The sequence below is a fragment of the Micropterus salmoides genome, unplaced genomic scaffold (assembly GCF_014851395.1).
Source record: "Micropterus salmoides isolate LMB-PRFRI ecotype aquatic unplaced genomic scaffold, ASM1485139v1 Ms_hic_scaffold_2, whole genome shotgun sequence".
Classification (NCBI taxonomy): domain Eukaryota; kingdom Metazoa; phylum Chordata; class Actinopteri; order Centrarchiformes; family Centrarchidae; genus Micropterus; species Micropterus salmoides.
Window position 1 is genome coordinate 49699805 of NW_024041150.1, and position 20330 is coordinate 49720134.

The following is a 20330-nucleotide window of genomic DNA, read 5'->3' on the forward strand; positions in this document are numbered from 1 at the left end:
ACATTGACTACTGCTAGCAGAGGCACATGCACACCTCAGGACACAAGTTTCTTAAAAAGTGGCCCAGGAGTTTGTCCCTGGTCAGCCCACTCTCCGGACAAAGCATTTGTTGACATCCCTCTAAATCTCCTAAAGTAAAGAAATCACTTCAGCTGAGCCCTTGACTAGATAACTAAATAAGCCATGTCATCATCAATCTTACCATAAACTGCTGCTTTGACTCTGTTCTGCTCGCCCTCGTCTCTGCTGTCTGTCTCATGTTCACCATGTAGCACTAGTACTGGTGCTGCTGGTCAGTGGCGGGTAGAGAACTCAAAATCTTTACTCAAGAAAAAGTACAATTAGTCTTCTCTATCTACTATATATTTAAATATGTATTTCATCTGCTGTGCATCAGGTTATTTCTAGGGCATGGTATTTGCTTTGCTGGTTGATTATCTTTACCTATTTCTGTTTAATAAAATTATTTTCCTTTTTAAATCTCCATGAAGGTTTTGATAAGATCACTTTAAAATATCAGCTTGCTGCCTAGACACTATTGTTGCCGGTTTCTTTTATTATGGACATGTAGCCAACCAAACCACTTCCTTTGCAGTTGCAGAGGCAGCCAGTACAATCTGATTATTACTAAAGCATCTAAATAATCTCTACAGTGCAAAGGATTATTGTGGCAGTAATACGGAGCAGCTCGTTCTTGAAGCAGGTAAACCTACATACTGAGGAAGCTATCATTGGACATCGCTATAAACAAATAGTAACCGATGTGAAAGAACAAAAGAAAGTAATGCTCTTTTCAACAACATGTAATTTCTTCTGTATTAACGGAGACTAAAGAGGTTTGCAGGCTACATTCACAACACACAGTTTTCCTTCAGTGGCTTTGTGTTTGCATCTGTTTGGGCTGCTCATTAATGCAGCTGAATAGCCAGCTGATGTCCACATGTTCAGCTCTCTGCCTCCTATTCAAGCTGATCACCTGAAGAGAGGTGAAAATGCGCATCAGTCGCCTTTTCAAGCAGCTGATCCCCATTTGAATAGAGAGCCGACCTGGACAAACACACGATGGCCCGTTAAGTGAACAAACAGCTTCACTGTGATGTTAATGATGTGTTTGGACTCTCTTAGCTGCCGAGAGAAGCAGCAGATGTTTCATCTGATTTCAAATTCTTAATGATTCTGCCTTCCTGTAAATTCAACATTAAATGTAACACATGAAGTTATTTCTGTCTTTGTTGTAGAAAAAGCTTCAGCAGGATATTTTCATGAGCCTCTGATGTGATAATAACAAGCGCTTCATTAAAACTCTGCTCTGTGTGAAGCACACTCCCTCATACACATCAAATATGATCAGCTGGTTTCAGGAAACCAACTAACTAAACTTCATCTTCTGCCTGAAATCAAGGAGCCATGTTTCTAAACGGCCTTAGCGACAGTAACTAAGGGGCGGGGCGAGACGCCGTGACATCGCGAGAACACTCCGCGGGATCCCGCAGCGCTCCTGTATCTCAGCCTGAAGAGCTCCGAGACCAGAATCCAGACTCGGTCCAGGACAACACGGTCCACCAGTCACAGCGGAGACCTGCAGGACGATGGAGAACCAGAACCCGGACCGCAGGAGCCAAACAGCAGCCTCGTGCTCTGATAGCACCGATGTTCAGGTCAGTGTTCATGACTTCATCACGAGACTAAAGACACGAGGAAGAGTCTCGAGGGTCCGTGTATCATCCGTTCATTCTGTTGTTAGAGATCAGAGCCTGAAAACCCGCTCCAGGGTTTGTGTCTCCGTGGTTCCTGTTTTCATCTTGAAGAGAAGCTGAAAGAAAACATTTCTCTTTTCTTTGCACCACCTGCAGTTGGTAAAAGACGTTTGGTCAGAGGCTCAAATTAGCCATAAAGACGGTTGTGTGGCACAAGCAACCAGCTGGTAACCAGTTAAAATGACCGCCTGTTTGAATGAAGCCTAAATAGGGAAATGACTTCACATACAGTCCAGTGTTTCCCATTTTCCCAGTGCAGCCCAGCAGGGTATAATTTTTATAATGAAGCAAAACATTCACAAAACTTCTCATAACATAAAATGTCTAATGTTGTTTTTGCCATTGCAACAATTCAAGAAGTTTGTTGTCATGTGCACAATAAAAGAAGTTTCTGCTTTACCAGCAGTACCAGTAAAAGGCAGGAACGTGCACCAAGCGATATTTTAATCTGCTCCGTCTCATTCACCGCAGCTGTGTTTTGGTTGTACACAATCACTGTCGGTGCTCCGGTGGAGAGTCTGACTACGTTTTGAACGATGCGGGGAGGTTGTTGTCTTAAAAGTTACTGGTTGCTTTAAAAGTATCGAGTAGTCACACAGTGAGAGAAAAGACCTCTTTATCCTGTTTGAAGGTTGAATTTCCCATCGAGATATCGGATAGTTGACCTGATAATTGTAATCAAATCGGGAGACCAGTGAAAACTGGCCAGTAGACTCGGCGATGTTGGACTAATGTCGTAATACTGAGGGACAGTAGAGAAACCGTGTGAACGGTAAGCCTTTTTTGAAGATAACTAAATAACAAGCGTAGTATGTTGGATGCCTGCAGCTGTTTTTCATCTTTCTTTTTGTGAAACTTTAGTTATAATGTTACCTCAGCACAGCTGATAGCCAATGTTAAGTAGTTAAAGTTGAATGGAAGCCCATTCTGCTCCGGTATGTAAATTGACTTGACAAACATGCCCTGAATGTAACGATATATCTAAAGTTATGTGAGGAAATGGCACGGATTTCAGATGTTGTATTATGCCCTCAAGGTTTTTATGGTTAATAGAATCAATTTGCTATATGAATTGTTTTTAAGTGGACACAGGGACAACACATATCCTGTTACTGACATGGAGGCACTGACTGCTTGTCTAATGTTTGAATTTTGTCTGAAGGAGGCGGCAAATTCATTGCAGGCCCTGGTGGATGGAGGGTCGGTTCGCCTGTCGACAGTACTAATATAGTACTAATATTAGTGTTTTTGGTGATGATTTGGGACCGCCTTGTATTTCTCAGTTCTAAATTATAAATGCAAAGTCTCTCTTTATAGATGTCAGAATGAACCTGGAGATTTGCGTAAGCTTTCCCTGCAGCCTTTTAACTTTCCGATTTACTCTCAGTTCTCACCCTTCTGTGTGAGGATGGGATGTTAGGTAGGACTACCACTGTTTGGGTCCACGGTAAAGTAGTGTCCTTCCCACATAGTCCATTCATTCCCACATTCACTTCTAACCTGTGGATCTTGGTTTCCAACACTGCTATTTTCTGTAGAAGTTTGTAGAAGTCGTCCGTGGAGAAGGGGGCATCTTGTTGCTAATTAGCATTAGCTATAACTCCAGTCACTGCAGTACAGGCTAGTGCTATTGATAGGCTGCACTCGTGTAGCATTAAGATCATAAAAGTGTTTAAAGTAAGTAATAGCCTACTTTATCTTATACAGTCCCAGTGGTTTAAAAGTATTCAAGAGCAGCTGCAGCAGAATAAAAAGTGTCTGCAAAAGAATGCCAGCAGAGGCAAGCAGCAAAGCGTCTGCACTGTAAGAAAGCAGGAAGCAAGACATTCACACACTCCTCTAGGGAGTGCTACAAGGAAGGTAAACGCTCTTGGGGAATGGCCTATCAACACCAATCTTGGTCACGAGTGTGCCCTCCGGAGGGGCTCCTATGTGGCGCTGTTTGAAAGCAATTATCTGTTCCTCTATAACCACAAGTCGCATTGACACGAATATTGGGACAAATTGTTCAGGATTGTCTCCTGACTCCAGGCACCACAGTTGACCCTAATATGCCCATAGGTGGCGCTGTTATTGTTATTGCCGATCAAAGACGTTTGTCAAAATCCCATTGACTAGCATTCATTTTACATCTCCATAACCACAAGTCTGATTGGTACTAAATTTGGTTCATTTCTTCCCCGTTGGCCCCTGATGGCACCTGAGAAATTTCATGCAATTCGGCCTAAAGGTGGCGCTATAATCGAAGCTTGAACACCGTGGGGAAATCCTATTCATTTAAATTGCATTTTCAACCAAAGGACATTTTGCCTCATAACTATAGCACAGTACATCACTCATTCATAAACCTTATATCTACGTGTTTAGGGGATGCTGCCGGATCGTATGGTATAGGACACGCTTCTGTGCAATGACATTTGTTTTCTGCAAAATCGCAAAAACTGAAACCTATTTTAATTAACTCCCCCACCGGCACCAAATTTGGCACAGACCATCTCTGGACGAAGCTGATAAGTTTGTACAACTTATTTCAATCAGCAAAAATTGCGAATTACAACATTGTTTTTAGGCCGAACGCAAAAAACAGGAAGTGATGTCATAGGTTAGGGATGTCCGGTCGACACCAAACTTGGGGACCTTATGTCGGACGCCTTCCCTAGGGGCTCCGTGAAATGTGGTGTCAATCAGCCACTAGGTGGCGCTGTTAATTGATATCAAATGAGACTCCCATAGACATAGATTCATTTCATATCTCCATAACCACAAGTCCCTTTTTATATACAACTCATGTGCTGCATTTCATGCAATTTGGACAATAGGTGGCGATGTTATTGCAAACTGAATAGTTAAGGAAAATCTCATTTGAATACATTTTGGGATTTTGATTTAGGATTTTTCCCTCTCACCCCCGAGGCGAAGCTTCAATTATTCGCTGTTAGTTACTGTTGAAGCTTAAAACATTTGGGCCAATCCTACCTGTGATATGTTTGTAACGGACTGTAAACAAGGCATGGGCCTGTTACTGGTTTCAAGGTATCCCGTGGTTTGAAAAAGTCAATGTTTCAAAACCACTAACACTTTCCATTATACAATTTCTGCAGTATGAGCTGTATGCACGGTAGCTTCTCTTTAGTCTTGAGAAGCGGCAGTCTCTTTTCATTAGTCACTGACTTTTCACTGTTATCAGTTTGGTGCTGGGGATTTTCCTTTGGCGCTGGCTAAAACTAAAAATTTCTTCATGTGGGGGTGTAACTGCTGAGGTTCCAGGACAAACAGCTGGTTTTTACCAGCCACCATTTTTAACTTAAGTCTAAGACATTTTACGCTTCGTAGTTTACATTCTTTGTTTAACTGACTGTGCGTTTAAGTTACTGCATCTTCTGACAGAACACCACATATGAATATCAGTGTAACAGAACATATATATAACACACAAAAGTCATTAAGTCTTTATCTTCCCATGGTAACTGTTATTGAGTACTGTATCCCTGTGAGTCACTGTTAAACTCTGTCTCCAAGGCTTCATTTTTAAACACCAAGAAATAACAGTGTGCTCTGCACTCCCCTGAGCAGCTGAAATGCTGTTAACAAGGCATATCATAAGCAGTATTAGTAGCTTACTGCCCGTCCTGCAACACACCGGGACAAACTGACACAGTATTACAAAGATAACAGGGTCGAAAGAAATTTATTATAAATGATTTTCTTTGTAGATGTTGACCTACACCCCCTCATATGAACTTATTTGTTTAAAGCGTCCCCCGGCCTTTAAGGGGCACGTCTGCTTTTTAGTGTCACACTTTAACAGGTTTAATAAATAAAGTCTGCAGCAGAGGAGGAGAATTCCTGACTTAGCCTGAGGAATGGCTCAAGCTTCAATAACACAGGATCTCACACTGCACCTTGATAATGTGATTCAAACGATATTTAAGAAATGTCACGGGGGATCGATCAGATTTCTGTGCACACCCTGCAGTTGGTTGTCACAGGTGGTAATACATTAGTCAAACTTGAACATTATGGGTATACAAGTACGGAGCATTTACTCAAACGCCACCGCTGTCAGCACTGTGACTAATCCTTCACAACATCTGGATATTTGAAGATTCGTCAAAGAGACCACATGGAGAGAAAGTGCACAGCTGTGACCATGTTCTGTCGCTCGCCTCACACACAGGATACGCAGGAAGCTGTGAGTGTGAGTTAAAATCATCACTTGCGCGTTGATATTAATGATTGTGTGACATGTTAGTCGGGTGATTATTCATTCTGCAGCGGTGGTGTGCTGAATACAGGGGACCTGGTCTCTCTGTTGTGTGCGCTCCACAGACTGCACTTCCACAAGTTCCGCCAACATTATGTCATCAATTAACATTTAATTGTGGAATTTTTGACATTTCTTAATCGAGTCAGTTTATGTTGGTGCATCACGTTCTGTAAGTGTAGTTTAGATTCACGTACCTGTGATGATTAACATGTCTTCTGTGTGATACTCTGAGCATTGAGTGGTGGAAAACAAGTGCTGCTGCTTGGCTGTTATGTTTCTGTCTCGTAAGTTTAACCAGACATTTGTATGTTCCAGCGTGATGAGAGATCTTTCTGTCCCGACGCTCCTGCTGTAGCTGACTGGAGGAAGAGTGAAGTTAGTTACTGTGATTCTTCACATGTATTAAAGTCGTTCTGTTTCTGCTGCTGGTGTCAAGATGCCAGTGCCTGATGAGGATTTATTTGTTGTTCCTGAGTGTTGACCTGTGACAATAAATACTGCTGGAACACAATACAGTTCAGTCTCATTTTCATTCCTGAGTCCTCATCAATCCTTTTACTGCTGAAACCTGTCAAATCTCTGATTTACGGTAAAATACTGACAGCTGTGGTTGCAGAACTTCACTGTTTGACTTATTATTCTGGATTAATTACATATAAAGTGAAATATTTCAGGCCTTTTTTGTTTTAATTTTGACGATTACGGCTTACAGCTCACGGAAATCAAAAATCCATATCTCACAATATTAGGATAAGGAATGTTTAACACGCAAATCTGGAAACCTTCTGAAAAAGGTTAATTTATGCGCTCACACTGGTGGTGGCTCTGGATGACTCCAGACTCCTTGTGAAGCTCCACCAAGTTCTTGAATCGGCTTTACTTGACAATCCTCTCAAGGCTGCAGTCGTCCCTGTTGCTTGTGCACCTTTTCGTCCCACACTTTAATCTTCTAGTCAACTTTCCGTGAATATGCTTTGATCCAGCGCTCTGTGAACAGCCAGCCCTTCAGCGCTGACCTTCTGTGGCTTACACTCCTTGTGGAGGGGGTCAGTGAGTGTCTTCTGGACAACTGTCAAGTCAGAAGTCTTCCCCATCCATGATTGTGGTGGTGTGAACTGAATCGCACAAAGTTAATGTTCAAAGATTTATTAGATATGTGTTCAGTTGTCTTACCTTCAACCTGCTCTGAAGAGTCAACGCACTGAAACAGCTCAGATGTTCTTCAGAGACACGTTTATATATACTATAAAATAAAACAACAATGAATAAACAACCAGAATTCAATCAATGGGAGGTAGAACAGAAGTAACGGGGTTTAATGTGAATTTAGTTTGGCTATTGTGGAAAGGATATGACTAAAGGAAAAAGGATTTTCATGGCTGAAGGACACCAACCAAAATGCAGAGTTTGGTTTTGCCTTACAGATTGTTGTTTCCTCCATCAGACTCGTTCATTGCTTTCATTCTGCGCGGCCGGCTCAAGCTGGTCTTTGCCAGCGAGGATGCCCCGGAGTCCTTTGCCTGGTTGGTGGTTGCGGGAAACTCTTGCAGTAAACGGGGCCGTTAGCCCCAGCTTGGCTCTCTTAAGTTGGGTAGGCTACTGGCGAGGTATTTTATCAGTCCTCAGTTTCGAATATCTGACGTCAGTTTGGGGTGTAGTTTCACAATATCCACTCTTTTCTTAACATAAACAGTAATACAGTTCTTAATTTCTGAGCATTTTAGAAAAGGAAGAAAGCTTAACTAAAAACTTCCAGGAACGATCGTACTAAGAAAATCTATAAGAAAGTATTTAAGACATGGTATCAGTTATCAACAATAAAACACAGACAGTATTAGATACTTGCTTACAAGGAGATGAAGTTAAAGAACAACGGAAGGTTATACCTCTTTGTCCTCTGGGGGTGTCATGAAAGTAGACTGAAAGTCTTTTTATCTGGTATCTTATCAGTTCGCCCATCAGCGCGAATAAAGGAGGCATCTTCTGTGAGTATGTGTGTTAGGTCTCAGTTTATGGCCTTTCTCCGTTTTAGAGGTCCTGGCAGCCTGGTTCAGGGTGAGGTTATGTCTCTGGTCAAGGTTAAATTGTCATTTTAACATTCATGAGTAGAGTCAGTAATCTTACTTCACTGGAGATGATGGGTTTTGGTGTTTAAGACTTCCCAAACAGCCTTCGACTGAAATAGACTTTTTGCATTGACTTTGTATGGAAACGCAGCGCCCACAACGCTTGGTTTGCTTTTGGTGGGAAAGCAGCATTAATCACATCCTCTTTGTCACTGTGGCCAAACTGAATAACCATTCTAGACTTCATACATTTATTTGATTCTAATTTCACGTCATATAACCTTTATTAAACTGGTAATGATAACTAGCCACTGCATCTCCCGACAAAACAAGTAGACCAGCTGGAGTAAACGTTGGATAGGGAGGAGAGGAAAGCAAGCAAGGACAAGAGTGAAACTAAATCATTTTGGACCAAAGCTTTCACACTCCCTAGCCTTCTCCTGGCTGATGTCCAGTTGAAAGTCTACTCCACCTCCAGAGGACCTGTCACTGTCTCAGGAGAGGGTTCTCGCCTACATCTCATCTACACCTACATCAAAATGCTGTTTGTGGATTTCATTTTGTTGTACTTTACTGTGAACAAGTTAGCATCGCATAGCCCTGATCGATCCAAACTTCATTCAGAACACAAACATTTCAAAAGCTGCTGACAGTTTATACGCGTTGTGTGTGAACACAACCCTCAAGGCAAGCGTTGCGAGGATTAAATTCGCATTTGGTGGGAACGCAGAACGCTAGATGACTAATTCAGCTTTCCTCAGACCTACATTCACGGCCGCCCACTGTCGTGGGGATGCAAAAGTCTCTGTTGCAAAAACGGCCGTAAGAATTATTCTTAGCCGGCAGGCAGGAACTGTACACCATGAACCTCCATCCGGAGACTGGTAGCCTGAGTCTGATTGGACCTCTGCCAAACTTGTACCCGTTAAAAAAAAGTTTGACTCAACTTCCAAAGTCACTGTCAAACTGAAACTCACTGAAGTAGGCTACAAAAAGATGAAAAAGACATTAGGCTTGCTTCCACTAAGGTTAAAATAACTAAAAATGTCTGACGACTGAGGTAAAATGTGGGCAAACAAAGTAATAATGCAGACAAACGAAGAGGAACGTAGTGAAAACCATTGAAACAGCCCGACTCTGACCCACTTCTTCCAGGACCCTCCCTCCAGCAGAGGGGCGAGGGTGGGTCATGTGACCTTGTGACTAGTGTCTGCGGTAACATGCATGATGCTCAGAATATAAAGTTACTGTTGTTTATCTCTCAGTGTGATATCGGCTGTTTCCTCAGGAAGATCGGCGGTTCAATCCCAGGCACCTCCAGGCTGCATGTCCAAGTGTCCTTGGGCAAGATACTGAACCCCGAATTGCTGTTCCACCGGTGTATAAACACTTGTGTATGAGTGAATGTGATGTGGTGTAAAAGTGTTACATTTATCCCTCAGTTTGTAGAGAAGCTCAGAATATAACAACACAGCTATCAGGGCATGAGGAGGAGGCGGGAGGAAACAGCCAGCTTAGCTCTGAACAACGCTCACAATTAAGCAGTGTGAGTGCGTTGGTGTTTTTTAAGGGAACAAGCCCGAGGAAAAGTTTTACCACACTGTTCACACCAGTATAGTTTCTCTGCGCCTCATTTCCTCGTTTCATCAACCTGCCTCTTAGATGTGCAGAACACGTCTGTGTCTTTGTAGGCTACCTGATGTAATGAACGCTTTGCCACACTGCTCACAGCTGTACGGTTTCAGAAACAGAAAGTTTCCATGAAACAGAAAATGCAGCGGTATTTGCCTCCTTATTTGGCTTCTGTCCTGAAAACCTCCAGCGCTTGAGAAAAGGTGTCAACACCTTTATACAGTGTATAACACTCCCCCGGTGCTCCAAGCTCCCAATACGGGCAGAGCTACCATGACCAGTGGTTGCACAGTTAGTTGCCTTTGGTGTGAGAGACCCACGTTCGAATCCACGGTGAGACACCAGTGTGCCCCTGAGCAAGACACCTAATCCCTAGTTGCTCCATGTGCGACTTTGACATTTGGATAAAAGCGTCAGTTAAATGTAATGTAGTTAGCTGTTAACTAACTTCAGCCACAAGTAAAGCTATCTGTCCATCAGGAAACTCTGTGAATCAGAGTTGAGGCAGAGCAGCTGGGCGACAGATAGAAAACTAGAATATATTTCTAATCCATCAAATTTGATCCAGTTTCACCAAAACAAAAAAGTTGTTTTTGTACAGTCATCAGTGTGCTTCAGCAGCATTATACTGAGAAATAATGTCATGAGTCATCAACATTTTAAAATGGTTTTCCAAATGACAAACTCTTAAATGTCATCAAGAATACCTACAAAACAACGTTTTTTGTCATTGATGGGCCAGATACTGCCATAGTGGTGACAAAGCGTGTCATATAAGAACATGAATTTTTGGGAACAGGAGATGTTGTTTCTCTAAAGATACACTGAGCAGACAGCGCATCATTGATACTCTCTCGTCTGATCCGCTACGTCCAGCAGCATAAGGAGGCTGTCCTCCAGAATCTGTGATTGATCAGTAATCAAGGAATAACCTATTAATATATTTATATATTTGATATATATTTAATTGTGAATTGTGCCCTGGAATATAATGTAGAAGAAATTCTTCTCAAGTGTTGAGTTACTAATTCTCTGAGGAATTACTGACTCAAAGTGATGAATTAAATCTCCTAACTTCAGACTGCCTGGAGAGCCAAACATGGATATTCAATAAAAGGACTGAAAGGAGTGACTTTCCTTAAGTGCTTCCCCTATAAGATAAAATAAGATCAGCCTTTATTTGTCTCACGGGTGAGAAATTTCAACATTACAGCAGCTGGAAGTGGAGTGACATTAAACATAATACTAACAATAAATTAGTTACACAATACAAACATTTAAAAACTATATTTTTACACCAGTGTTTCCCATATGTTCATTTATCTGTGGCAGCCCGCCACAATGTCAACGCTGACCGCCACACATTGATTTTTGCAGAGCGCCGTAGCGCATTCGCGCAGCACTTCCTCTCACTCGTCCCTCTCTCTCTCTCCCTCGTTAACACAGCTGCACAAATCTGTCCGACACAACGCCGTCAATGTCGGAGACCCGGCTTAAAAAAAGTTAGTAGCGAGCATGTGAGGAGCCCAGCTAATAAGGAGAGCTTAGTTAATGTTATAATGCAGCTGGACTTTGGAGACTAGCACGCTGTTTATAGCTGGTAGTCAATATCGATGCACGCGCACACGCCCCCCCGCCACAGTTACACTGTCATTCTGTGGGAAACACTGTACACCTATAAAGCAAATGACCAAAAATGAAACGGTGTAAGTGACTACGTGCATGTTGGTGTGTTTATCCTGGAGAATTTAAAACCGATCAAAACAAATTCCAGTATTAAACAATGCAAAGTGACATTGTGCATTGATTTTCACTCAGTCTCTGGGTTGTGTTACTCCTTAACAGTGCTGACGATAAAGTCTCTTCACACAGAGTGGATGTATCAGCAGCCAAAACAATAAGGGAGACCCATTGTGTAGTTAGGCTATATGAGACGCACGTTCCTAACCACTGTGTTTTTATGGATTTTCCACCATGAGAAACCTGTCCACTGGTTCCCCTTGTGTTTCCTTTGCCACAAGCACTGAACATGATATAGTTGAAGTGCCAGATTTCCTAACATGTCGGCTCAGATAGCTGAATTATTTGCTAATTATTCATTCAAGGAAAGGAACAGGACATCATCATTTTTACACTTGCTCTCAGCCCGAGTCTATATTTTACATCCGGATCAAGAGTGTTTTCTTTCAGAAGAGGTTTAATTACAGCTACTTTAAAGTACTGTGGTACATAGCCTGTTGATAAAGATAGATTGATCATATCTAGTATAGAAGTGCTGACTAAGGGTAAAACATCTTTAAGCAGCCTAGTCGGGATGGGGTCTAAGAGGCAGGTTGATGGTTTAGATGAAGAAATTATTGAAGTTAGTTGGTAAAGATTGAGGGAAGCAAAACAGTCTAAACATGTATCTGGTTCTACAGCTGTTTCTAAGGTTCCTGAGTTAAGAGATAAGTTGGTGCCAGTTGAGGGCAGGTCTTGGTGAATTTTGTCTCTAATAGTTAGAATTTTATCATTAAAGAAGCTCATGAAGTCGTAACTACTGAGAGCTATGGGAATACTTGGCTCATAGAGCTGTGACTCTTTTTTGGCGCCTCCCCAAAGAGGTTTTAGCGAGTGCTAAAATAATAAGAATTCAGGAAAAAAGCATTTCAAATCCTCTCCGAATGCGTTTTAATAGCAATTTATGAAACAACTGTTGAACAGAACATAAACTTAAATTTGATGTCTTTGCCTTCCAGCAGCGATTTGTGATGTGGATCTGGTCCAATGGGGTCAGCTAAATGACCTACAATAAATGGGAAAATGGGGGTTGTTCACTTTACAAATACACAGTTTGTATCCATGTCACAACTGCGTGTCCTATATTTGTGGACCACAACCCTCCTGGGCCTCTAATTGACCCTTCGCTAAGCCACGCCCGCCATAGTTACTGTTGCCAAGTCCTGACGCACCTTTATCACGGCGCTGCCACTGTCTGTTACTGCGCTCCCCACTAATTTTTGGGAAAAGCGATCTCAGAAAGAAGCAGACAGTTTTGTACATTTGAAGGTTGTTTTGATACTGACTACATTTCTGACTGAATAGCTGTTCACCTGTAAAAAATAAATAAATAAAATAAAACTGGAGAAAGTTAACATAAGAACCCTCTGATCAGGAGCGACAATTGCGATCATAACCTTATTATACCAATAACGGCAACACGCTGTCAAAGAAAGCCCAGACCAAGCGGGAAGCTTCCGGTCTACGATATGAAGCGAATGCTGAAACCTGCATTCTATTGAAAATCCAGCAGGGGGCGACTCTTCTGGTTGCAAAAAGAAGTCGGGCTCCATTAGAAATAAAATGTTTCTACTTGTCAGCTGATTTATTCCCTCAGTAAACTCTTTCCTGATGAGTTTCTGGTCTCAGTCTCTAGTTTCAAGTCTTCTTCAACACAGCGTGATGTTCATTTAGTAAATTATGGTCCCATTTTTTTAAAATAGACCACAAAGCAGAGTATGTTTCAGGGCGGGGTTATCTATGATTGACAGGTCGTTACCATGGCGACCTGTCAATCAGGCTACAGCTAAATTTAAACAGCTTATTAGGAGTCGGCGGTTCACTTTCTCTGGTGAGTACATTTAGTTTTAAGACTGTTGTTCGCCTGTTAAAATGACCGTTAATGTGAGTTACAGTTGCACCTAGCTAGCTAGCTCCGCACACGGCCGTTAGCTCCGCCGTATCGTCACTTCCGGCCACTTCCTGGTTGCAAAAACTCCACATGGCGGCGCCCTATCGGCCAAACTCGAGGCTTCAAAACGGCAGTCACAAACCAACGGGTGACGTCACCATGACTACGTCCGCTTCTTAGATACGGTCTATGGCCCAGACTCTGCTGGACTTTTGACACCTACGCCATTAACTTGCGTGCCTTAATGTATGTTTTTGTTTAAAGCAAGTGTAGTATGTAAATGTACCTCTTTCATTTAGGTGTCAGGTGTGTGTTTAACAGAGCTTTTTTTAAATTTGGTTTTTGCACATCTTAACTGAAATATAGCAGTGGTGGGAAAGCAAGCCAGTACTCCTTTATTTGATCACTGTTAAATTTCAGAACCCCTGCGGTTAAAGGACGTACCTGGCCAGGACCGTAACAGCCTTGTAATTGTAGGTGTAATGAATGTAATTCAGAAGGTGCTATGGACCAACAGCAGACATGACCTTTTACTTGCACTCCTGACAACTTGGTACTTGTTCTAATACGTGAGATTGGTTGTTTGTGTACTGCGCTGAACCCATTGTTGTAGTATTAAAGTTTTTTTGCTTTATTTGTTTTGAAAATGTTACAGGAGTAAATGTAGGTAAGAGATAAATAAGAAATCAGCGTACAGAAAATCTTTTAAGACAAAGACTGACTGACATCTGGGAACTTCACCAATTAACCTGTCACTCCGGTCCAGAGCCGTGTACTCACCCCGGTGCTGACTTTCTGGCTGGTCCGGTCCGAGTCCAGGTTGCTTTAAGCAGAACCTTTCTGTCTGAGGCTCCTCCTCTTAGACGCTGCCGCCACCATCTTGTCTCTATCAGACTGGAGACAGGAGCATGTGCTGTTCATGGATACTCCGCAGGTATGTGCAGTGTCTCACAAAAGTGAGTTCACCCCTCACATTTTTGGAATTTGATTTTATCTTTTCATGTGACAACACTGAAGAAATGACACTTTGCTAATCCCAGTGCAGCTCTCTAGCGTACAGCTTGTATAACCAGAGGTTGTCTTTTGGAAAGCGATGTCTGAGTGCTGCCAGCATTGCTGCAGAGGTTGAAGGGGTGGGGGGTCGGCCTGTCAGGGCTCAGACCAGACGCCGCACACTGCATCAAACTAGTCTGCATGGCTGTCGTCCCAGAAGGAAGCCTCTTCTAAAGGTGATGCATAAGAAAGCCCGCAAACTGTTTGCTGAAGTCAAGCAGACTGAGGACATGGATTACTGGAACCAGGTCCTGTGGTCTGATGAGACCAAGATAAACTTACGTGTTTCAGATGGTGTCAAGCGTGTGTGCCAGCAACCAGGTGAGGAGCACAAAGACAAATGTGTCAAGCATGGTGGTGGGAGTGTCCTGGTCTGGGGCTGCATGAACCCTATTGAGGATTTGTGGTGCCTCCTCGAACGGAAGGTGGAGGAGCACAAGGTCTCTAACATCCACCAGCTCTGTGATGTCGTCATGGAGGAGTGGAAGAGGACTCCAGTGGCGACTCCATGCCCGAGAGGGTTAAGGCAGTGCTGGAAAATAATCACTTAGGGGTGTGCTCACATTTGTTGCCAGCGGTTTAGATATTAATGGCTGTGTGATGTGGAGGTTCCACTCTGCACAGAGTCTGGATGGAGTCTGGAATTCATGGGAGGGGTGTACTCACCTTTGTGAGATACTGTATGTGTTTGTGCACTGAACCCATTTGTTGTGGTATTAAAGTTACTCCTGTTATATTTTTAAACAAATGTTTTTACCTTGTTTTTTTTGAAAATGTTAAAGGAGGAAATGCTGTCGGTAAGAGATGAAGTAGAAATCAGCGTACAGAAATAATTTTAGCATGTTGAATTTATCCACAAAGTCTGCAGAATCTTTATGAGACTAACTTGAGCAGGTTAGGTTGATTTACCAGAACACCACTGCATATACTTTACATAAATAGATACAGTTGCTTAAACAGGTGATAACTGAACACACTAAACATTGAAGAGAAATTTCTTTTTTTCATTTTTTTACAATTACACAAAAAACTGGTGTAAAACTGGTGTCTGAATTTCACCTTAGCTAAGGATTTTACTTAAGGGTGCTGCACAGAATCTCTTTAAACGTTTCTGTAGTTAAGAAAAAGCATTAAGGTGTTTGCTGCATTGATAAAGAATTAAGTAACTCCAAAAGTATGACAACTTGTCTGTTCTTGTCAAAAAATAGATCACTAATTATAAAAAGGAACCCAATAAAACTGGTGAGAATAACTTTATTTAGGCTGTAGATTTAAACTAGACTGTCTCTTTAACACACTTAAGGGATTACTTAAGTATAAGACCAAGATAAGGAGAAAGCCTTAAATACTTAAGTGATCACTTTAAGGAAACCTTAAGGGGAAGATATAATGGTGTTTTTGTGCAAATTTATTTTTAGGAAACCTTAACTCAGACAGAAAATCTTAACTTAAGGTTTTGTGTGCAACCGGCCCCTGGTGCTTATTGATAAAGGCTGAATTCAGGTTACCTGGGGAGTTTTTTGCAACATTGACTTCTAACATGAGACCTTTGTGAAAATCCACCCAGACAGCAGGTAGAACTCATCCCCAGAGCAGACAGGGCTCAAGTTTTATCAAATGTTTGGAGTGAGATAACGCGTGTTAGAGGAGGAGATGGGAAAACTCGTATCTGACTGCAGAGCTGCACGCAGTGCATATTCGCTCAGCATATAACACGTTGACAGCGGGCCAGTCTGTGTATTGACTGGTTAGTATCATGAACACCGCTGCACAAATCCGTCTAACGTGAATGTCGGAGATCAGCTCGCAGCAGAGTGTTTTCATCCGGGAATCACAAAATCAAACTGTAAATGTTGTCGCATCCATCAGGTCTCGCGATGACGGAGTTTACCGGAAACAACACATTTTAATTTGTGATTGGCATTTAGCAGCTACAGAGATGAGGCACAGAAATGATCGTCCATTAATGAACAGGACGTTATCTCTTAACTAACTTCTCAGCGTCAGAAATACAAGGTGTGAGCGCGTGAACTGGCTGAAATGCGCGTGTCCCACGAGACTTGGGAGCCCCGGAAGCTGAATAAAAAAATGTAGTCTTCAAAGAAATGTAATTTATTCATTTAATCATATTTATTTATAAAGAAAGAAAAGAAAATATCAGAAAAAGAGTCTATAAACAGAAAACAGATTTATTTATCTAGTTATTCATTTAAATTCTGTTAAAGCCTTGCAGGTGAAGAGAGCCATCAGGTCACTGTTTAAATTAAAATAAAACATTGTTCTTAATGTGCCAGTAAAATGATGCCGTGTGTTTCAGATGACGCTCCGTAACTTGACCGTCTGACTGTCTGTATTATAAGGAATGGAAGAAGCAGGCGGGTCTCCGAGGAGGAGGTGAAAGGACAAAAAGCTTTAATCCAAACCAAATCAAAGGTCCATGAAGTCTGTGGGAAGTTGAACTGTGTCTCTGCAGGACTTTAACTTGACGTCTCCTCTGGACAACAGCTGCCTCTCTGTTCGTTTCTTTCTCTATTTACTGGCAACATGAAGACGTCTTCGCTTTGTGAAACATCTGATGTTTTATTCTTTATTAAAGTCAAACATGAAGCCGTTCGCTGCCTCCAAGCGTGTGATTCAGTCACCGTGACGACACCTGCGGTTGGTTTTGTCTGGATTTTGTAATCCGTCTGTAATCCTACAGTGACCACATCGCTCACACACTCTGACTCCTGAAAGAGGGATCACGTGGGATATGCCAGGTTAAAAATATGTGTCTTAAAAATGGAAAGCAAGTCTAAATTGTTCCAAATCGGAAGGCATGGCGCTTTCAGCATCCTGCCATTCTAGATACATTACTACATTGAATTTCAAGTGTTTACCTTTGGGTGTGAAGTATTTAGGATTATCCAACGAAGGTTAAAGTCAAGGGCAGCTGGACTTGGTTGAAGATACTGGAAGACGTTTGTCCCTCATCCAAAGGACTTCTTCAGTTCTGACTGACTGGCAGGGAAACTTTAAAAAAATATTATTAAACCCAGACCTAGAGGACATTATGCTTTCAAATATGGAACCTCTCCTCCTAAAAATAAAAACAAATCTGGATGAATGGGGAAAATTGAATCTTACACTATGGGGTGAAATTAATGTGATGAAAATGGTGGTGGCCCCGAAGTTCAGTTATGTTTCCATGATGTTACCCGTAAGAATTCCTTTACATATATTTAGTCAGTTTGAGAAGATAATTAAAGATTTTCTGTGGATGAAGAAGAGGGGTGATTACAGCTGCCTGAGTGATTCTCAGTGTGTGGAAGGATCCATCTCCTCCAGAGTTTAACAGGTGGAAAGAAAATATGCTGAAAATTGTGTCATATGAAAAATTCTTGGCCAGGATTAATGATGATTTGGAGGGTTTTGACAAATCTTGGGGACGAGTTTTTGACTGAGATTGATGGATGTTTTATTTCTTCAGTGCGCTTCTCTTTTGTTAAATGTTATTTTTGTGGTGTTGCATGTATAGGCACTTTATAATTTGATTTTATTGTATCTTTTTTGTGTCTGTCTGTAGTGGTTATTGATAGTGGGCCCAAAATGCAAATGTGAATTAATCATGTGTTTAATGTGTGTTTTTTGGTTTTGTTTTTTTTTAAAAATGTTAAAAATAAATAAAGACTTAAATTACAAAAAAAATAAAAATGACAAAGTCCCAAATCAACCGCGTTCTAATTGGTCACCATCTGGGAGCTTCTCCTTGCTGTTATAACTAAAGTGTCAGCAGATTGTTGCAACTTGGACCTTTTCTCTTGAAACAGGAAGTCACTAACGGGTGGATGAGTACTGAGATCATGTCAGAGCTGATCCGCATCACGCCAGTTCAGCTGCTATGACGATGACAAAACGAGTGCAAACTGCTGCTGATATTACAATAAGGCCGTAATGTCACCCAGAGCGTTCAGCACTGATCTGCTGTGTTTCATGTGGCAATAATGATAGAGCCCGTTATGTATCTGCACGTCATGAGTCCTGTGATGGCAGCTGTAACTGGGACTGTTTGACTTTTACTGTCAGACTGAAGATGAAACGCTCACTCAACAGATGCCATACTGTTTATTGCAACATGGAGATGTTTCTACATGTCATAATCTTTATGTATCAGCTGACAGATGCTCTGGCAGGCTGAGAAAAAAAATCTAATACTAATAACACCAAGCCGTCCTGACCTGCTGACCTCTGAGTGGGCGGAAAGTCGAACATGGAGGAAGCTACCATAGCTTATTAGCTGTGTTGCTAACATCCAGGTGTACTGAAGCCCCTCTGTTTCCTGACCGGGTTTACCACAGTCAGGAGGACATCGTGCTGATACAGCTGTGTCGCCTGTGTTACTTACTTTTTATTAATCAAACTGGTGACCACTGATGAATAAAATGCGATAGAATAGATGCTCTGAGAGATGTTTTGGGACTGACTAGTGCTAGCCCAGTTGGCTAGCATGTTAGCAGTTAGCACTCCTGCTACAGAGGTTCACCAACTGGCTAAGATCAGTCGTTACGTCACCAGGTCTGTAGAACCAAACATTAGCAGCGGGAATCACCTGACAGGTGTGTGTTCGATACGATCACCGATGTATAAAGTCGACCTGGGGGCTTCTAAGTTCGCTGCATTCTCTTTGGTTTGTGAACCTGCTGCATCAAAGTGCTCACGAGCTCCTGGATTTCTGTGTGAGAGAAACTCTTTTTCCGTCTTCCTCTCGGTTGTTGTGGCTGTGATTCATTTGAATGTGGGCGTGTGCAGGGCTGGAGGATGTGAGGCTGATCCACCTGCGCACATCTCGTGTGCATTGTGAATTATGAAAGGAAAGTTTTCTGAAGGTAACGCATGCTTTGATAAATCTTGCTCTTTTTTTAGGGTGTAAGCCATTTCCAGTCGGACTGGTTTTGGTGGGGAACAGTTCATCAGATAAACTGGTTTTGACACGGCTCAGAGACGACAGTGAAGAGAAATCTGTTTTCTGTCTGCAGCTGCTTCCGTTTATCAGGTTTCTATCAACAAACACAAAGTGATCAGCTGATCAGTCACTTTATTTGTCCCTGACAGGCAACAGAGAAGCAAACACGTCATGTAAAATACATTAATGAACTTTTTTCTTTTGATTTCATTCTAATTTCTTTTTTAAAACTCTGGTTATTTTGACTTTAATTTGTATTTTGTTTGTTTTTGTTAATTATTCTCCCACAATGCACTGCTCAAACATTACAATGGAGTTGAATACTTTAGTTTTTGGAGAAAATGTTAATGCTCCTTCTTCATGTTAGTGAGCTCAACATACACAGTATTGTTAATTCACTCCCCCAAAGCCTTAATTCAGTTAAATTGTATTTATAGCTCTCCAGTTCATAACAGAAGTTATCTTATTGCACTTGTCATAGAGCAGGTCATGTAAAAATTCAAGACATGAGCCAGATAAAGTGTATAACACTTCATACACCAACACTGTGACCACTGAAAATAGGCGGCCTTTTGTATTTGCAGATCTGAAACCTATTCCTCAGACTTGCAGACCTTCAAGAAAATACCCAAATTAGTGTTTACACGTTGTGAAATAATCAATAATCATGCGGTGGGATGTTCCTGTTTCCAACACATTTGAGCAAGTTATAATGACAAGGATTTCCATTACTCCTCTCTCCTTATTACCCTTTAAATGAGCTTAACATGTTAAACTACCTATACGTGCTGTAATATAGTGAGATCTACCATGTAAATGGTTTATACTCCTGAAACAAAATATCTTATGCAGTGAGCTGTTCTTTTCTTATATACTTTAGCAGGCTAACAACTATAACAACACCTAATGTGTTGAAAGGCTCACATCATCAAATTGAATGACA

The 20330-nt window shown here is 41.7% G+C and overlaps 2 long non-coding RNA genes across 2 annotated transcripts; both read left to right on the forward strand.

Moving 5' to 3' along the window:
- Positions 1-1331: 1331 nt before the first annotated feature.
- On the forward strand, positions 1332-17058 carry LOC119912801. Its single transcript, XR_005446253.1, has 2 exons — positions 1332-1658; positions 16763-17058. It is a non-coding gene; the product is annotated as an uncharacterized LOC119912801 (long non-coding RNA).
- LOC119912809 lies at positions 4216-6539 on the forward strand. Its single transcript, XR_005446261.1, has 2 exons — positions 4216-5955; positions 6340-6539. It is a non-coding gene; the product is annotated as an uncharacterized LOC119912809 (long non-coding RNA).
- Positions 17059-20330: the final 3272 nt, after the last annotated feature.